This window comes from Ostrea edulis, chromosome 7, assembly GCF_947568905.1.
Source record: "Ostrea edulis chromosome 7, xbOstEdul1.1, whole genome shotgun sequence".
NCBI classification, from domain to species: Eukaryota; Metazoa; Mollusca; class Bivalvia; order Ostreida; family Ostreidae; genus Ostrea; species Ostrea edulis.
Genome location: NC_079170.1, coordinates 44,243,151 through 44,258,910, shown reverse-complemented (window position 1 = coordinate 44,258,910; position 15,760 = coordinate 44,243,151). Strand labels below are relative to the sequence as shown.

The window sequence follows — 15,760 nt, the reverse complement described above, 5'->3', positions numbered from 1 at the left end:
GTTACTGCTCATAAATGGAAATTCAATGGTTGAAAATTTGCACGTTTATTAAAATATACATAGTTTTCTTTTCTATATGTATTGATCAGAAAGTAAGACAATGTTACACCACTGTATCTGCATAAAAAAAATTTTAGTCTTAAATATTAAAGAAATTAAACCTTTAGAGTGGAAAATCTTTACAGTATGTCTACATATACATAAAATCAGATGCTGAAATTTTATAAAATTTAATTCAATATCAGTATATATACATACATTTTAAAGTTAAAACAATTTCTTAAAAATTCTTGGAAGTTATTTTTATAACTTTAGTCTGCGACATGCACTTTAGAGCATCCCAGATTACAGGATTTGAAGGTAGATCCTTAATGTAAACTGATGAATTCATTAAGGAATGTGCACTGGACGCATGCTATTTCCTCAAAATGAATTTCTGAAAGAAAAAAAAATTCACAATGATCAATATAAGCTATCTAAATTTTGTTTTCCAGTATGAAATATGAATACCGATTGATTGTCTTAATTACTCCTTCTAGATATCTATTCTGTTTCAATTTAGTATCAGTAGCATTAAAGACGAGAGGCCCATGAACCACATTGCTCACAGGAGTTACCTTGGCCCATATTTAAAGATTGTTCTTGTATATTTGCATGTAAAACTTTGATCCCTATTGTGGCCCCAACTTAACCCCGTAACCATGATTATTACAAAATTGAATCTGCACTATGTCAGGAAGCTTTCATGTAAATGTAAATTTCGTTGTCCCAATGGTTCTTGAGAAAAAAGATTGTCCCTATATATTTGTATGTTAAACTTTGATCCCCTATTGTGGCCACACCCTTCCCCTGGGGGGGGGGGGGGCATAATTTTAACAAACTTAGTTAACAAACTTAAATCTGCACTATGTCGGGAAGCTTTGACATAAATGTAAGACTTTCTGGCCCAGTGATTCTTTAAAGAAAATTAAAAGATTTTCCTTATATATTTGTATGTGAAATTTTGATCCCCAATTATTGCGCTATCCTACCACCGGGGGCCATGATGTTATCAAACTTTAATCTGCACTATGTCAGGAAGTTTTCTTGTAAATTTGTGCTTTCCTGGCCCAGTGGTTCTTGAGAAGAAGATTTTAAAAAGATTTCCCCTATACTTTTGCATGTAAAACTTTGATCCCCTATTGTGGCCCCATCCTATCCCTAGGGGTCAAGATTTTAATAAATCTGAATCTGCACTATACCAGGAAGCTTGCATGTAAATGTCAGCTCTTCTGACCCTGCCGTTCTTGAGAAGACTATTAATGACCCCACCCTATTTTGTGATCATCTCCCCTGTGAAGGGTGGCAAGTTAGGCTGAAATTAACACTATGGTTCTGGAGAAGAAGTTGAAAAGGTTGTACAGATGGACTGATGACAACAAAAATTGATCAGAATTGCTCTTTCAAGCTTTCAGCTCATGTGAACTAAAATCGATTTGGAATTTTTCTTTGCTATTTATTTCTATCTACACTACATATACACTATGCCTATTTTACCAGAAAGAAAAATCTTATTTATAACTTTAAATACATGTACATATATATTTTATGATTTTTTTTTTTCAAAATAGATATTGAATATAATTAACATTTTATAGAAGAGAAACAAAAATACAACAATCACAATTTGAAATAGAAATGTCTCCCTGAGCTCCCCAAATTGGAAGTTCTCCAAATGAAACTGCTCCTTATTGTACTGTATGGTATGGAGTTAGGAGAAATCATGAGCAGAAGCATATAAGCATTTATGAACTCCGATAAGCTATATGGAAGTGTTCACAAATTATTTTATACCCTCCACCCCTCAGATTTTAAGAAAACAATTGGATCCTCCTATCCCTACAATATATGCCAATCTGCAAATGGCATTGAAGTATTGTGAAAAGTTTAAATCTAACCCTGATAATCAATATCAGAGGAGAAGCATTCACAAGCTATTTAAACATCTTCCATCCCTCTTAGATCCACTATAACTTTTAGGAAAATAACTGGATCCTCCCGTCTCAACAATATGCACATCTACATGTTGCAATGAAGCATTGTACAACGTTTCAAGTCTATCGGATAAGCCATATAGGAAGAGAAGCGTTCACAATAATTTGTGACAGACAGAAAATACAAAAACAATATGTCTCGATCCCCCTGGAAGAGGGGAGACATAATAAACTAACTGTAACATGCAAGGTGAAGATAACGAACAGTGATCAATCTCATAACTCCTACAAGCAATACAAAGTAGATAGTTGGGCAAACACGGACCCCTGGACACACCAGAGGTGGGATCAGGTGCCTGGGAGGAGTAAGCATCCCCTTTTGACCGGTCACACCCGCCGTGAGCCCCATATCCTGATCAGGTAAACGGAGTTATCCGCAGTCAAAATCAGAGTGCCAAGAACGGCTTAACAATCGGTATGAAACACGTCAGACAGCATTTGACCCAATGCGAGGTTGTATTGACGAACTAGATCGTTATAATGACCATAGAATTTGCGAACTACTGACGTCAATCGAGACTGTTGAAATCCCTGTACCATCAACTTGTTTGTCAGTAGCTTACATCGATTTAAAAACTGACAATACCCAGAACAAGCTCTTGCATATCGAATCAGTTGAGATATATAAACACCATATGCAGGTGATAATGGAATATTGCTACATAAATATGGGGAGTTGACGATGGAGAAGCTGAAATCATCCTGTTTGTCATACAGTTGAGTTGTTAGTTTGCCGTTAATGTCTACTTTCAATAAAATATCATGCTTCAAAATACTTACGATTTATACTAAGACATTGAATACTTACAATTACACAAAGATACTGTACATACTATTTGATGGACAGCAATTAAAACATATGGCTTCTAAAAGGAAAAAAAAATCATGCAGTTATTTAGTATGTAACAAAATATGTAATATGAAATTATACGATTTGTCAATAATTAAGATTCAGCATTCCATGAAACAGTGTGTGTCATCTGCAAGTGTACTATATACTCAACCAAGACAGAAATACAGGCAAAGTGATAGCATAAGCAATGATTTATCTCTTCATGAAAATATTTATTATTAGCTTTATTCTTATAATCTTATTTTTTTTACCTGTATTTGATGAAAGTTTTGAGGTAGAAATTGTGTTTATGCCTTTGTATGCATGCGCAGAGTTGTACTCCTAAGTAGATTTTACACTGACCACATATACATGTACTTCATAAGTTGTGTTACATGTACATATACAACCATGCATAAAAAGATGTTTAAATACTATAACAATTTTTTAAGGAACATAATTATCCGCATGCATTGTATAGCTTGGTTAAAAATTTAAGGACAGATAAAATGATCTCGTTTTGTAGACAGAATAATCTCCTTTAAAATCTTGAAAACATAATCATTACATTCAATTATAGGAAGATGTGATACCTTGACAATTAAATCTAGGATTCCTTTGAGGATCTCAGAATACATTTGTTCAAAGGGTGGTGAATCACTCAAAGTCCCCAAAAAGTACACTAAAGCAGACACATGCACAAATATGTATTATAATTTGAAATTTAGGCTAAAAATATAAATTGCTGTGTAAGTCAAAATAATGGCAAGAGAAAAAGAATCCCACTTCTCTATGATGCACTTCCTCGTATTGAGGTGTACCGAAGACGAGTCGAATATACCAGCCTAATTTTAATTCAGATTGTGATATATAATTCGTATCTTTTTTCTTTAACTGTAAACAATTAAGTTTTAACATTCTGATCACAATTGCCATTTAAACAAATTAATTGTGTCTTATTGAAATTATTTTCACTTGTCAATGAAACGTTTAGATTTAGTTTGATTAAAATTACTTATTTGTAGATAAAATTAAATTACAGATGTCAAGTCCCCCAAACAATGTTTCTTCAATGATCTCTTCAACAATATATGTTTATTTTAAAAACTAGGGGTAGTGTGTTTAATTTAGGGTCAGAAACACAATTTTTATTTGACGCCTTAATTTATGCTTTTAAATTTTCAAAACTCCACCAACATGCAATATAATAAATATTTTGATCAGTTACAATTGTATTTAATTCACAAATCGTTTTACTAGGCAATTCAGTTAAATGTATAGCACAAACTAAAACATGTAAAATAGTTAACATTGGACAGTCAGCTTTTCATTAAAGAGAGCTTATAATTACAAAATTCTTTACTTTAGGTTAAATAATATTCAGTGCACACTATGATCCTAACGTGGCCAGATTTTAAAAAAAATCCATGCAATATGATAATGCAAACTAATTTCTTCTTTTCTTTTCCTAAATTTCTAGAACAGCTTCTGGATGAGATCATCATCACAGCTCAATTTTAATTTCTGAGACTTTACTGTTTAAAGGGTCTGGTTAACGATTGTTTAAGAAATTTTTATTTTTTATTTTTTGCTAAATATTAAAAGTATAACCCATTTAATGTTGACAACCAACATTTTTACCTTCTGAATGCAAGGATAAAAACTATATTTTAGCCTTATATGAATATGTGTTATGTAAACAAAGACTCGAGTCTTTTTATTCAAACAAACAAACAAGTGAAATATTAATTTTGCAATATAAAGCATCATAATTTTGCATAGTCGCACATTTTAACTTTTATATAACACATTTTACCCGAAGAATGCTTGAAAATGTGAAAGTTATAATAAAGTAAGATCGATATCCATTTTTTGAAAATTTCATAAACAATAACATACCGCAATCTTTGTTTACAAAACAAATAATGAACTCTCTAAAATGGGCTTCTGTGATAATGGATAACCTTAATTTTTATGTGAATTTTTAAAAACACATTAGACTGTAGATTTTGATCATTAAAAGTGAAAAATAAAATTTTGGGGAAAATCGTGAATCAGTCCCTTTAATTATGTTGCAAAGTGTAATACTAAAAATGAAACAGCAAAGGTTTCTTACAGACACAATATAGTTGATGTATATTAAAACAATAGTTAATTACAGTGCCGTGCAATGTAATCCTAATTGGGATTCAATATTTGATTTAAGATTTTAAATTTTTGCACAGATTGTCCTCTAACATACAGATACATGACTATTCTAAATATGAAAAAGATTATTGATATTATTACATGTGTGTTTCTGTAATTATAAGTTTGTAATTGGAGTAAGTAAATCTAAATTAATTAAAAAGATCAGAAATGCATGTAGGTATTTCATTCATAAAAGAAGAAATTTTTTTTAGAAATGACTTATGAAAATATTTACTGCTTAATGTATCAATAAAGGAAAAAGTTATGATGAATATCCATGTATATTGTCCCGTCACATTAATATATGTATAGGTTACATCATAGACGTCGAGTACTGTTGGATATACAGTTTCATGGGGCGTGAAAATCGAGGGCGCGGAGCGCCCGAGATTTCCACGCCCCATGAAACTGTATATCCAATAGTACGAGACTTCTATGATGTAAGCAACTTGTCACATATCTGATGACGCACCTCACAGATGATGACGTCAGTAAAAAGATTAAAGCTGAAATAAATAGAGATCGGTCAACATGTCGGACGTAGTCAACAATTTCAATTTTGAATTTTTATCAAATTTTGATGATTTGGACGATCTATCACTTAGCCAAGCCGTAGATAAATATGAACTTGCCGAAATAAGTTCCGGAGAATTTGATGACATAGATTTTGGACAATTTGGCATGTCAACAGAGGATTTAATTTCAGGAAGTCTTGAAAACAAACGTTTTGGATCAGTGAAACAAGTAGATACTGCAGATATGTGTGAGCGTTATTTTGGGGAAAACATTTCGCCATCTTCCCGGACCGACGGTGGTTTTGTCCTTTCTAACTGCAGTGTTATCTTTAATATGCATTGAACTGCATGTTATCCGCTTTTATCACGTTTGTTTTTAATTGTATTGGTAATACATTGAATAAAATTTATTGCGTAATTCTATTTTTTTCCCTCACGTCAGCTGGCTCGTGCGGTGATATATAAGGGGGCGTGGAAAGTTATATCACATATGCGATATGGCATATATCGATATAGAAAGTTCAAAGGAAAGGAAGTTCAGATATGTGACAAGTGTTAATGATTAATATGTATCATAAATGCTTGCATAAATAAACATTAGTAATTATACATGTGTGTGGTTACAGAAACTCAGAGCTATAAACAGTCAATCTGTAAATGAGTATGACACCTGCACCACTCAGGAATTTTAAATGTATTCGCGTTTTCTACTATGATTTTATATGAATTAAGGACTGAGATATTTTGCTACATATAAGGAGATTGATGCCTGATCTAATAAAATTCTTTTAATTAATGAATTGTCCATTTGTGTCTAATATGCACATTTTTTTTTACCAGGTTTAATATACATGTTATAAATGACAATTACAATCCAGCATTAGATACAGGGAGGATCCTGTTAAATATAATGCACTGTCCCCTGGTGTCCTTTGCAGTTTGTGATCAACTTTTAAAATTATCACTGGTACATTATATACTTTGGCAATGGTTACTATATATATATATATGCATTGTACTACATCTAGTCATGTTCTAATTTCCATTTATTGTTGCTTTCCCTCCACTTTAAAACAATCCATAATTGGTGACCTTTGAGCGTATATAGTGTATGAAAAGGGTGCTATATAAATATGGTATTATTATCAAATCATATCATATAAGGAAAAGTTCGAATTTTTCAATTACATATGTACCAAATGATAATCATACAAATACGTGTCATATACTTTTCATTCATTCTAAGTTTCTTAGGTGTGTTGCATGCATCAATAAGTTATTATTTAATACGACGTGAAATAATAACATTGATGTGACATCTCCATGTATTTTTCATGTACTTATATGTTCCTATTTTTACACAGTTCTGTTGACTTTATACTACACTGTTCAGGGTGTGGGTTTACCCAAGCTGCTGCTTGGATGTTTTAAACCAATCAGCGTGGTCCCTTTCTACCATGTGATCATTGTTCTTCGTTCTACTAGAAGGAGAAGACTCTCAATATTTTGCTACGAAAATTATTGTTATTGTTTACTACACTACCTACGAGGATCTTCATCGCATTTTTTTTATGTGTACAATGTGATTTGCGTATGCATGGAACTTTGCTCTGAGATTGGACGCTTTTGCTTGTTTTATTTTGAACAATGAGTTGTTTACTTTGCACTTTTATTGTGACTGACATAGCGTCACGCCGTGCTTACGTGACCGGCCTTGTATTTAGGTCACGGAGTTTGGGTGGGTGGATCCAGTATGCTATTGGATTTGTGGCCTGTAGTTTTACATTACCCACCTTTTTTGTGGACAGGCAGGTTGTGTTGTTTAGATAACAGATTAGTTGATTCTCATATAATTTTATATGATGTTTGTTGGGGTCAGATTGCATAATACTTACCTAAAGATAAGCTTTAGTTGCCAATGTTTTTGGCCCCCATATATTTTATGTTAGATTTTCCTGGGGGTCAGATTGCATAATACTTTTCCAAAGACGTTTACCAATGTTTCCTAGTCTTTTCTGACCCCCATTATTTTGTCAAGTTTCATTTTCGTCATTTTATTAATAAATGACATTTTTTCAATTCAACATTGTGTTACTGGTTCTGTCTGCCATGCCAAAAACAAGCTTAGTTTACTTGACAAGGTATAGCTGAGGCTAACGGAACATGAATAAGTTATTATTTAATACGAAGTGAAATAATCAAGATTATTTAATACATATCAAATAGTCCACAATTAATTAAGATTGGCTAATACAGTTCGAATCGTTTACGAAATAAACCTGGTTCGAACTATCTTGCCTCTTACAATTCCGCCTAACGGGGAACGAGTTAACTTTTCATTCTGCTCAAACCTTAGATTCAACACATTGTGAAAAATGATTTTCTTAATGACAATCCATTGCCATCGAGCTAATTTATTAACATCGTGCAATCGTATACGCAGCCAAACAATCCTTTACCAGTGCAGCAACAGGATGAAGCCCAAAAAAGGGACACATAGATGCAATACCGATCGATTGGTTTTTGTTTTGTTTTGTCCTGGTGAAGATAACGAACTGTGACCTATCTAATTCCTATAAGCAATACAGTAAAACATCTCTTCCAACAATGGAATCGTCACAACTGTCGGCGATGGGTTGCCTAACTTTGGCCTGAGTTCGGCGTTTTCTCGGCAGCTTAGCGGGGAGCCTCAGCCTCAGCGATTTTTATCGTGTCACCACCCCGCTTGCTGTGACTCGAACCTGTGGTTTAATTTGAAAACCTGTTACAAATGCGATGGGTGATGTGGACCTTTCTATCCTGGATCCCCACGGGACTTGAGTCCGAGACTTGGAGGGCAAGGCATTGAAGCACGGCAACGTTATGGTCACCCCCACTTTTAAATGCAGGAGGTACCCATTCAGCCGGTGATGGAGGTTTAATCCCAGGCGAACGCTACTCTCCTTTCTCAAGGTCAACCTGAATAGAATCGTCACCAGTGTCGGCGATGGGTTTCCAAATTTTGGCCTGTGCTCGCCCGCTTTGCGGGGAGCGATTCTTATCGTTCCACCACACACGGACCTTTCTAATCTGGATCTCTACGGGGCTGGAGCTCGAGACAAGGACGGCATACCAACCAGGCAGTGAAGCACGATAACGCTTGTCCTCCCCTGAAGGCAGGGGGTACCTATTCAGGCAGCGATAGTCGTCTAATCCCTGACGAAGGCTATCATCCCTTCTCAAGGTCAACATGGTGAGTCGCTGCATTTATTTGATATTCCTTAATATTCACTTAGTTCAAATTCTACCGGCTGTCGTAAAGCACTCACATAACATAGCCCGTAGGGCGATACCATACTCAGACTCAAGTTTCTGTATGTATCTTCTGGCAGCCGCCATATATAAATTCATATCCTGGTCATGTCCTACACCACCTAATATATATAGCATCGCCGGTGCTCTATTATTATGTATCCCAATGGCAAACCTATGGCACAATTTTGATTGTATCTATTTGGTCAAAATGCCATTCATGATTCAAGGTACTTGGTTAACGTAGGTTTCATGACCTTTCAATAGGCATGGCTAGCGAGTCGGTCAAGCAAAGGGCACCATCTAGTCAGATCATGCTACAAATTCCAAGGCTTGCTTACTCTTAATTCGTCCCATTCTGTAATCAGTTCATTATGTCGCGTTACTTTGTATTTATCCATTTACATGTCATACACGGGTGCACCTGGATAACGTTCAGGTATACCTAATTGTGCCAAAATGATGGCACTGCATAGACCAGGGGCTCGGACCTCAACCTACATGTATCACGAGGTTCAATTTGCAATGTGGCCAACCACTATATTATTTCGTTAGGTTTACTTGCTAGGCATTATTGAGCCCAAGTTTCAGGGTAGGCATTGCTATTCACGGCCACAGGGGTTCACGGGTTTACTACAGCACGATCATAATTTTAGGTACCAAGGAACTCACCGGTCAATTTATTCAGAGTTATTATCTTCATAGTACTTATCTATTATTAACATCCCTATGCAATTACGTGGTATTCTTGCTAGTTCACCAATTTGCCTCTTTTTAATTTATGTAGTTTACTGATGATTCCGACAACGTACGTGACGTGGAGCGCTATATGCTATTTCGTGTACACACGTTTCAGGTCTGTGCTAGAACCAGCATCACAGCGTACGAGTCACAGTATATTCTCACCTTGTCGTTCTTTGGCTTTTTAGCACTTTCCATAGCACAGAGACCCTAGTTCCATATCATTAGTTGCATTTAATTGCAGTTTTTGTTTCCGATAATTGTCCAGAATCTCAATTTCAGTTCAGACTTGCAGATTGTTGATCGGTTCGTTGTTGTTTATTCTCAATGTCAAGCCTAATCAAAAGTTATTGTTTGGTTAACTTTAAGTCAATCACCCTCCATTCCATTTCCATGTAAATAATTGACTGGGTTGTGTGAGATGTATTCGGCGTTGAATATTTTCTTGTCTTTCCATAATTCATTCAATAGGCATTTATTGGAGTTTGGATGGTTCCATCAGTCGAGAAACCACGTCAGGAAGTGTCATGTTTTGTTATCTAACTTTCTCGCTCTGTGCTGCTTAGGACTTGCTCCGAGGAGGCGTGCTTTGAGGGTAGAGGCTTACGGGTGTTAATGGGCTGGGTAATTTTCGTATTTTGGCTCGAGTAATCAGTCTTAATTTAATTCTTAGCTGAGTTTGTGTTAATTTTCACTGGCTCTGGAACGTTTGGATCAGCTTGACGAATTTATGAGGAAGTTCCGGTCTAAAAAGTTTGACCCATTACAGTTTATTGTTTTATCTTAGGAATCGTCGAAAATGATATTTAGCAATGTGCCATTCTGCTATCATTACCTTAGTTCCTACGGAAGTATTTGGGACTTGTAGTTAGATCTTTTTTGAGGGAATTCAGACTTCAAAGCTACTCTAGAATTTTCTGCTGAAACTCTTCAGAATCAATCGGAATCCTTTAGAGGTATTCCAGTTTCAGTTATGGGACGTAATTTTCCTCCAGTAGGACTGGGAGATGGTTTGCTAAATTGGTGTTAGGAAATTTTGTCAAATTTTTGCTTTCCATCATAGGAGTTATTCAGAGCTGACAAGTCTTATAGTCCGCCTGAACTGCGACCACTTTGTTGTTAATCTTACGTCACCTTTGAGATTACACATTTTAAAATGGTCATTTCAGAATTCAGTCTAATTTTGGTCAGGAATCCTGAAGTTTTAGCTATTCCCTTGAAAAATGCAGGAAATTCAAATAATTTACAACTTCATAATCAATATCAAAATGTGTCAATTTGGTGATACCAGTGACATCTTGGTTAAGTCACCATTGCTTGAGAGTATGCAAAGGGGTTCGAAGGGGGTAGCATAGAGATAAACGCTCTCCCATTGTGCCTGGATGAGTGTGCACGTCGCCCACCCCGCAGAATTCAGATGACCTTGTTAATTTCTTACCTCCGAGGTTAAATTTTTTGCAATGATCAACCTCAATGCAATCTAATTACTGGTCGAAGATCCTGAAAGTTTTAGATATTACCACGAAAATTACAGGAAATTCGAGTAATCTTCAAGTTGAGAGCGATTACCGAAATGTGTCAATTTAGTGATAACTTGGTCTTAGTAACCATTGTTTGAGAGTACACAGGGGTTTCGAAGAGGGGGAGTAGAGATAAATGCTCTCTCCTCGCGCCTGCGGGCCCTGGGCGACGGACGAGGGTGCACATCGCCCACCCCACTGTTTAAGTGCCTCCAATTTCAAGTATGCATGAAGAAAAAAACAAAAACAAACAAATATCAATTTTTGTGGGGGACAGTGTTCCAATGTCTGGACTGGGGAGTGCGTTGGGGTAGTTGATAACTAATTCTGCGCCAAACCCGGCTCTCCTCCCACCTACTACTAAAGCAGGGGGCAGGTATTTCACGTGTACCCTCCAGACGACCATTGAACTAGGTCAAGGGTCAGTGGATATTCATAGAAAATACTAATTTCTTGCATAAGTTGCTAAAGTTTAATTCGTGGGGCTCTCAGCTAGTTCATAGCTGGGGCCATATCCACCTCCTACTCAGGGAGGGGATCCCACAGGCTGGTGCATGTTGCGACAACAGTAGGAGGGTCTACAAGCTTGCTCCGCACTTGCTAACTAAACCAGGTAGCACCCAGTAGAGCGGTGCAATGCGCAAAGATCTCTACCTCCCTTAGAACGTGGGGACTCGTTGAGGTTCGGATACCTATTTCCACATAGGACCCCTGTGTTGCCCCTACTTTGGTAGTCAAACTGGCACACTGGCCGCATCCCCAGTTCCCCACAAAAAGTTTGCATGCGACCCTTTCCACCATATATGTAAATTTGCATCCTGCTTCTGATCCAATTAATAAATATTAAACTTGTATCACTCTTGTCATTCCAGCTGCTAAGCAGCCTTTGAGGGATTACAGGGCAGCCAGTGAAGCTTCGACACACCTTCTGGCCTATTCAGATATTAGGTTAAGGTCACTATTCAATTCGGGCAGTAGGTCAGATGTCTTGCGGCTGGTTGTGCTGTATATTAAGTTTAATTTAGCACAATAGCTTCTCTGGGTAAATTTAACATACCCTATGTCAGGTCATGGTCATGAAGCCAATTCTTTTATTAATCAAGATAATTTGATACATATCAAATAGTCCACAATTAATTAAGATTGGCTAATACAGTTCGTACCGTTTACGAAATAAACCTGGTTCGAACTATCTTGCCTCTTACAATTCTGCCTAACGGGGAACGAGTTACCTTTTCATTCTGCTCAAACCTTAAATTCAACACATTGTGAAAAATACCCACCCTCCCAACCAATTTTCTTGTATCATCGAAATGATTTGTGTTTACTTGTGCTGTTGCTTTTTTTCTTTATTTTCTAGATTCCTTTCCATGTCACCATCGATAATAGGCCTATTTTCAGATGATGCCAGCTGTCTCCAGGATGTTGTCAAACTACTACATGTACTAATTTGGGCAATTTTTCTTTCTTAATTGTCGCATCTTTCTGGGGGGGGGGGGGGGGGGGGGTTCGGGACTGGGGAGTGCGTTGGGGTAGTTGATCACTAATTCTGCGCCAAAACTGGCTCTCCTCCAAACCTACTACTAAAGCAGGGGGCAAGTATTTCACGTGTACTCTCCAGACGACCATTGAAGTAGGTCAAGGGTCAGTGGATATTCATAGAAAATACTAATTTCTTGCATAAGTTGCTAAAGGTTAATTCATGGGGCTCTCAACTAGTTCATAGCTGGGGCCATATCCACCTTCTACTCAGGGAGGGGATGCTACAGGCTGGTGCATGTTGCGACAACAGTAGGAGGGTCTACAAGCTTGCTCCGCACTTGCTAACTAAACCAGGTAGCACTCAGGAGACCGGTGAGATGCGCAGAGATCTCTACCTCCCTTAGAACGTGGGGACTAGTTCAGGTTCGGGCACCCATGTCCACATAGGGCCCCCTGTGTTGCCCCTACTTTGGTAGTCAAACTGGCACACTGACCGCATCCCCAGTTCCCCACAAAAAGTTTGCATGCGACCCTTTCCACCATATATGTAAATTAGATCCTGCTTCTGATCCAATTAATAAATATTAAACTTGTATCGCTCTTGTCATTCCAGCTGCTAAGCAGCCTTTGAGGGATTATAGGGCAGCCAGTGAAGCTTCGACACACCTACTGGTCTATTTAGATATTAGGTTAAGGCCACTATTCAATTCGGGCAGTAGGTCAGATGTCTTGCGGCTGGTTGTGCTGTATATTAAGTTTAATTTAGCACAATAGCTTCTCTGGGTAAATTTAACATACCCTAGGTCAGGTCATGGTCAATGAAGCCAGTTCCTTTATTAATAACATTTATGTGACATGTCCATGTATTTTTCATGTACTTATATGCTCCTATTTTTACACAGTTCTGTTGACATATATTTTTATGTTAGATTTTGCTGGGGGTCAGATTGCATAATACTTATCCAATGATGTTAACCAATGTTTTCTAGTCTTTTCTAATCCCCATTATTTTGTCAAGTTTTATTTTCGTCATTTTATTAATAAATGACATTTTGCAATTCAACATTGTGTTACTGGTTCTGCCTGTCATGCCAAAAAAAACAAGCCTAGTCTACTTGGCAAGGTATAGCTGAGGCTAACGGAACATAAATGAGTTTAATTATTAAAATCTTTACATTTCAAAAAATTATGAATGGGTAGTATACACCCCCTGGTCACCACAATAAATCCAATCAATAAAATTTACTTTCTTCATAAAATAAATTCACTTTATCTATACTGCTAAATTAGGAAAATGATTATGTTTCCACCAAAGAAATATTAAGTTTAGAAGTTTTAAGATACTTGCAATGCATCTTTCTTTGCTTTTAACATACACATTCACAGATACATATATCAATGTAATAGGAATACGCATAATCTTAATATGCATCTTATGCTAAGTTGTTTTAACCTCTTGGAAGACAGAGAAACTATGCTTGAAAATATTCTACAAATACTCAGTGTAGAAGAGTATGCTTTGTTTGAATATCAAGATCATGAATGGCAATTTTTATCTTTAATCGGTTGTGTTCAAGGTACAAGCTTTGAAAATATTTCTTATGCAAAATGGAAGCAAATCATGTTAACTGTCGCAAATACATTGTATAAAAATAGAGGGTTTTTTTTTTTGTCATAGACTGCCGTAATCTGTAGATTATAATCATTAGTTTCAAATATGTACATACTATAAATATGTTTTTTTCCTGTTCTGTTCAAATAAGTTTATAATTTGATTATGATATACTCTCCATTAATTTGGAGGAAATAAAGAATATCTTATCTTATCTTATCTTATCTTATCTTATACCTCAAACATGAAACAGACTATAGTATTTTCTGCGTGAAAATGGTAAATTGTATGCAACATTTCAGTGTTTGATAAATTGAACACAATCCCTATGCAACATTAAAATTTAATTATGGCTCTTTGAACTAGAAAGACGTCCTCTCATTTTTTTTTCCCCACGATAATCAAGAGTTCTTTCAAAGTTGGCCTAGGTCCAAATCTAAGGACGATAACTCTTTCTTGCCATTTCTTATTTAAGCTTTATTAGCTGATGGCATTAGGAAAATAATGCATTGATACGTAGATCTATATATTGTAAAAACAAATAAAGCACAATATACCATAATTTCTAATTGATACTTACATTAACACTGAAATTCCTTAAAGCACATCCATATCCGGTAGAAAATTCACCGGGTCTCAGGTAGCTCGCGTTGGAGTCTCGAAGCAGCGAGATTATATTTCATTCGATAGTCTTTGATTTTACGCTTTACTTAACACCGATAAAGAATATGTTCCGAACACGTTAGTAGGGGTGTATACATATATCAATACATTGACGATGTAAACTGTCTATCTTCTTAAGGTTCTCCATAATATTCGCGTTAAATCTGATTTGTTAACATTCAACATAAACAATGGTATCTAATAACGAAACATCAGGTGTCCGTGATGTAATCCATCCCTTTCCCCTCATTATTTTTATGACTCATAACACTACGATCCATTCATCACAGGACGTTAGGGTTTTATATGCAAACGTGATTGGCGCGTATAATCCCTTCTGCAATACTATCTTCAATGAAATCAAATCATATACATGTATATATTATAAGTATATCTTAATTGTTTCAGACACACATCTTATCAATATGAAATAACAAAGATTTATAATGTTTTAATATATCACTGACATTGTTTAGAAATGTACAAATATAAGTACATTTTTATAGGACAAGATAGTGTAGTTGATTGATGATTTTACATATGCTTCATATAAATGTTTATCTTTAGTGTAACTGTATTTTATTTCAAAGATACAACAGCATGTGAGGAATGGATCGCAGTGTCATAAGTCATAAAAATAATGAGGGGAAACTGTAATTATTGTCCTTTATTCGGTGACACACTTACCTGTGCACCATTCCTGTCTAGCTAAAACCAGTCACCCGTACAGATGTAAGAATTTTAGTGGGAAGACACCCTCACACTCTCCAAGATGCGGCCCTTGCTGCATGTCGGTCTGTTCATTCTCAGCGCAGGTGAGGAAAATGATGACTATAAATTTATCAAATTATTTCGAATTAAACATTAAATTCAAATAAATG

General features: G+C 36.1%; 1 long non-coding RNA gene across 1 annotated transcript; it reads right to left on the bottom strand.

The window, feature by feature from the left end:
- Nucleotides 1-214: 214 nt before the first annotated feature.
- On the bottom strand, nt 215-15,144 carry LOC125657042 (uncharacterized). Its single transcript, XR_007363168.2, has 3 exons — nt 14,797-15,144; nt 2,842-2,899; nt 215-436 (listed from the first exon to the last, which is right to left on the bottom strand). It is a non-coding gene; the product is annotated as an uncharacterized LOC125657042 (long non-coding RNA).
- Between the last annotated feature and the right edge of the window lie 616 nt (nt 15,145-15,760).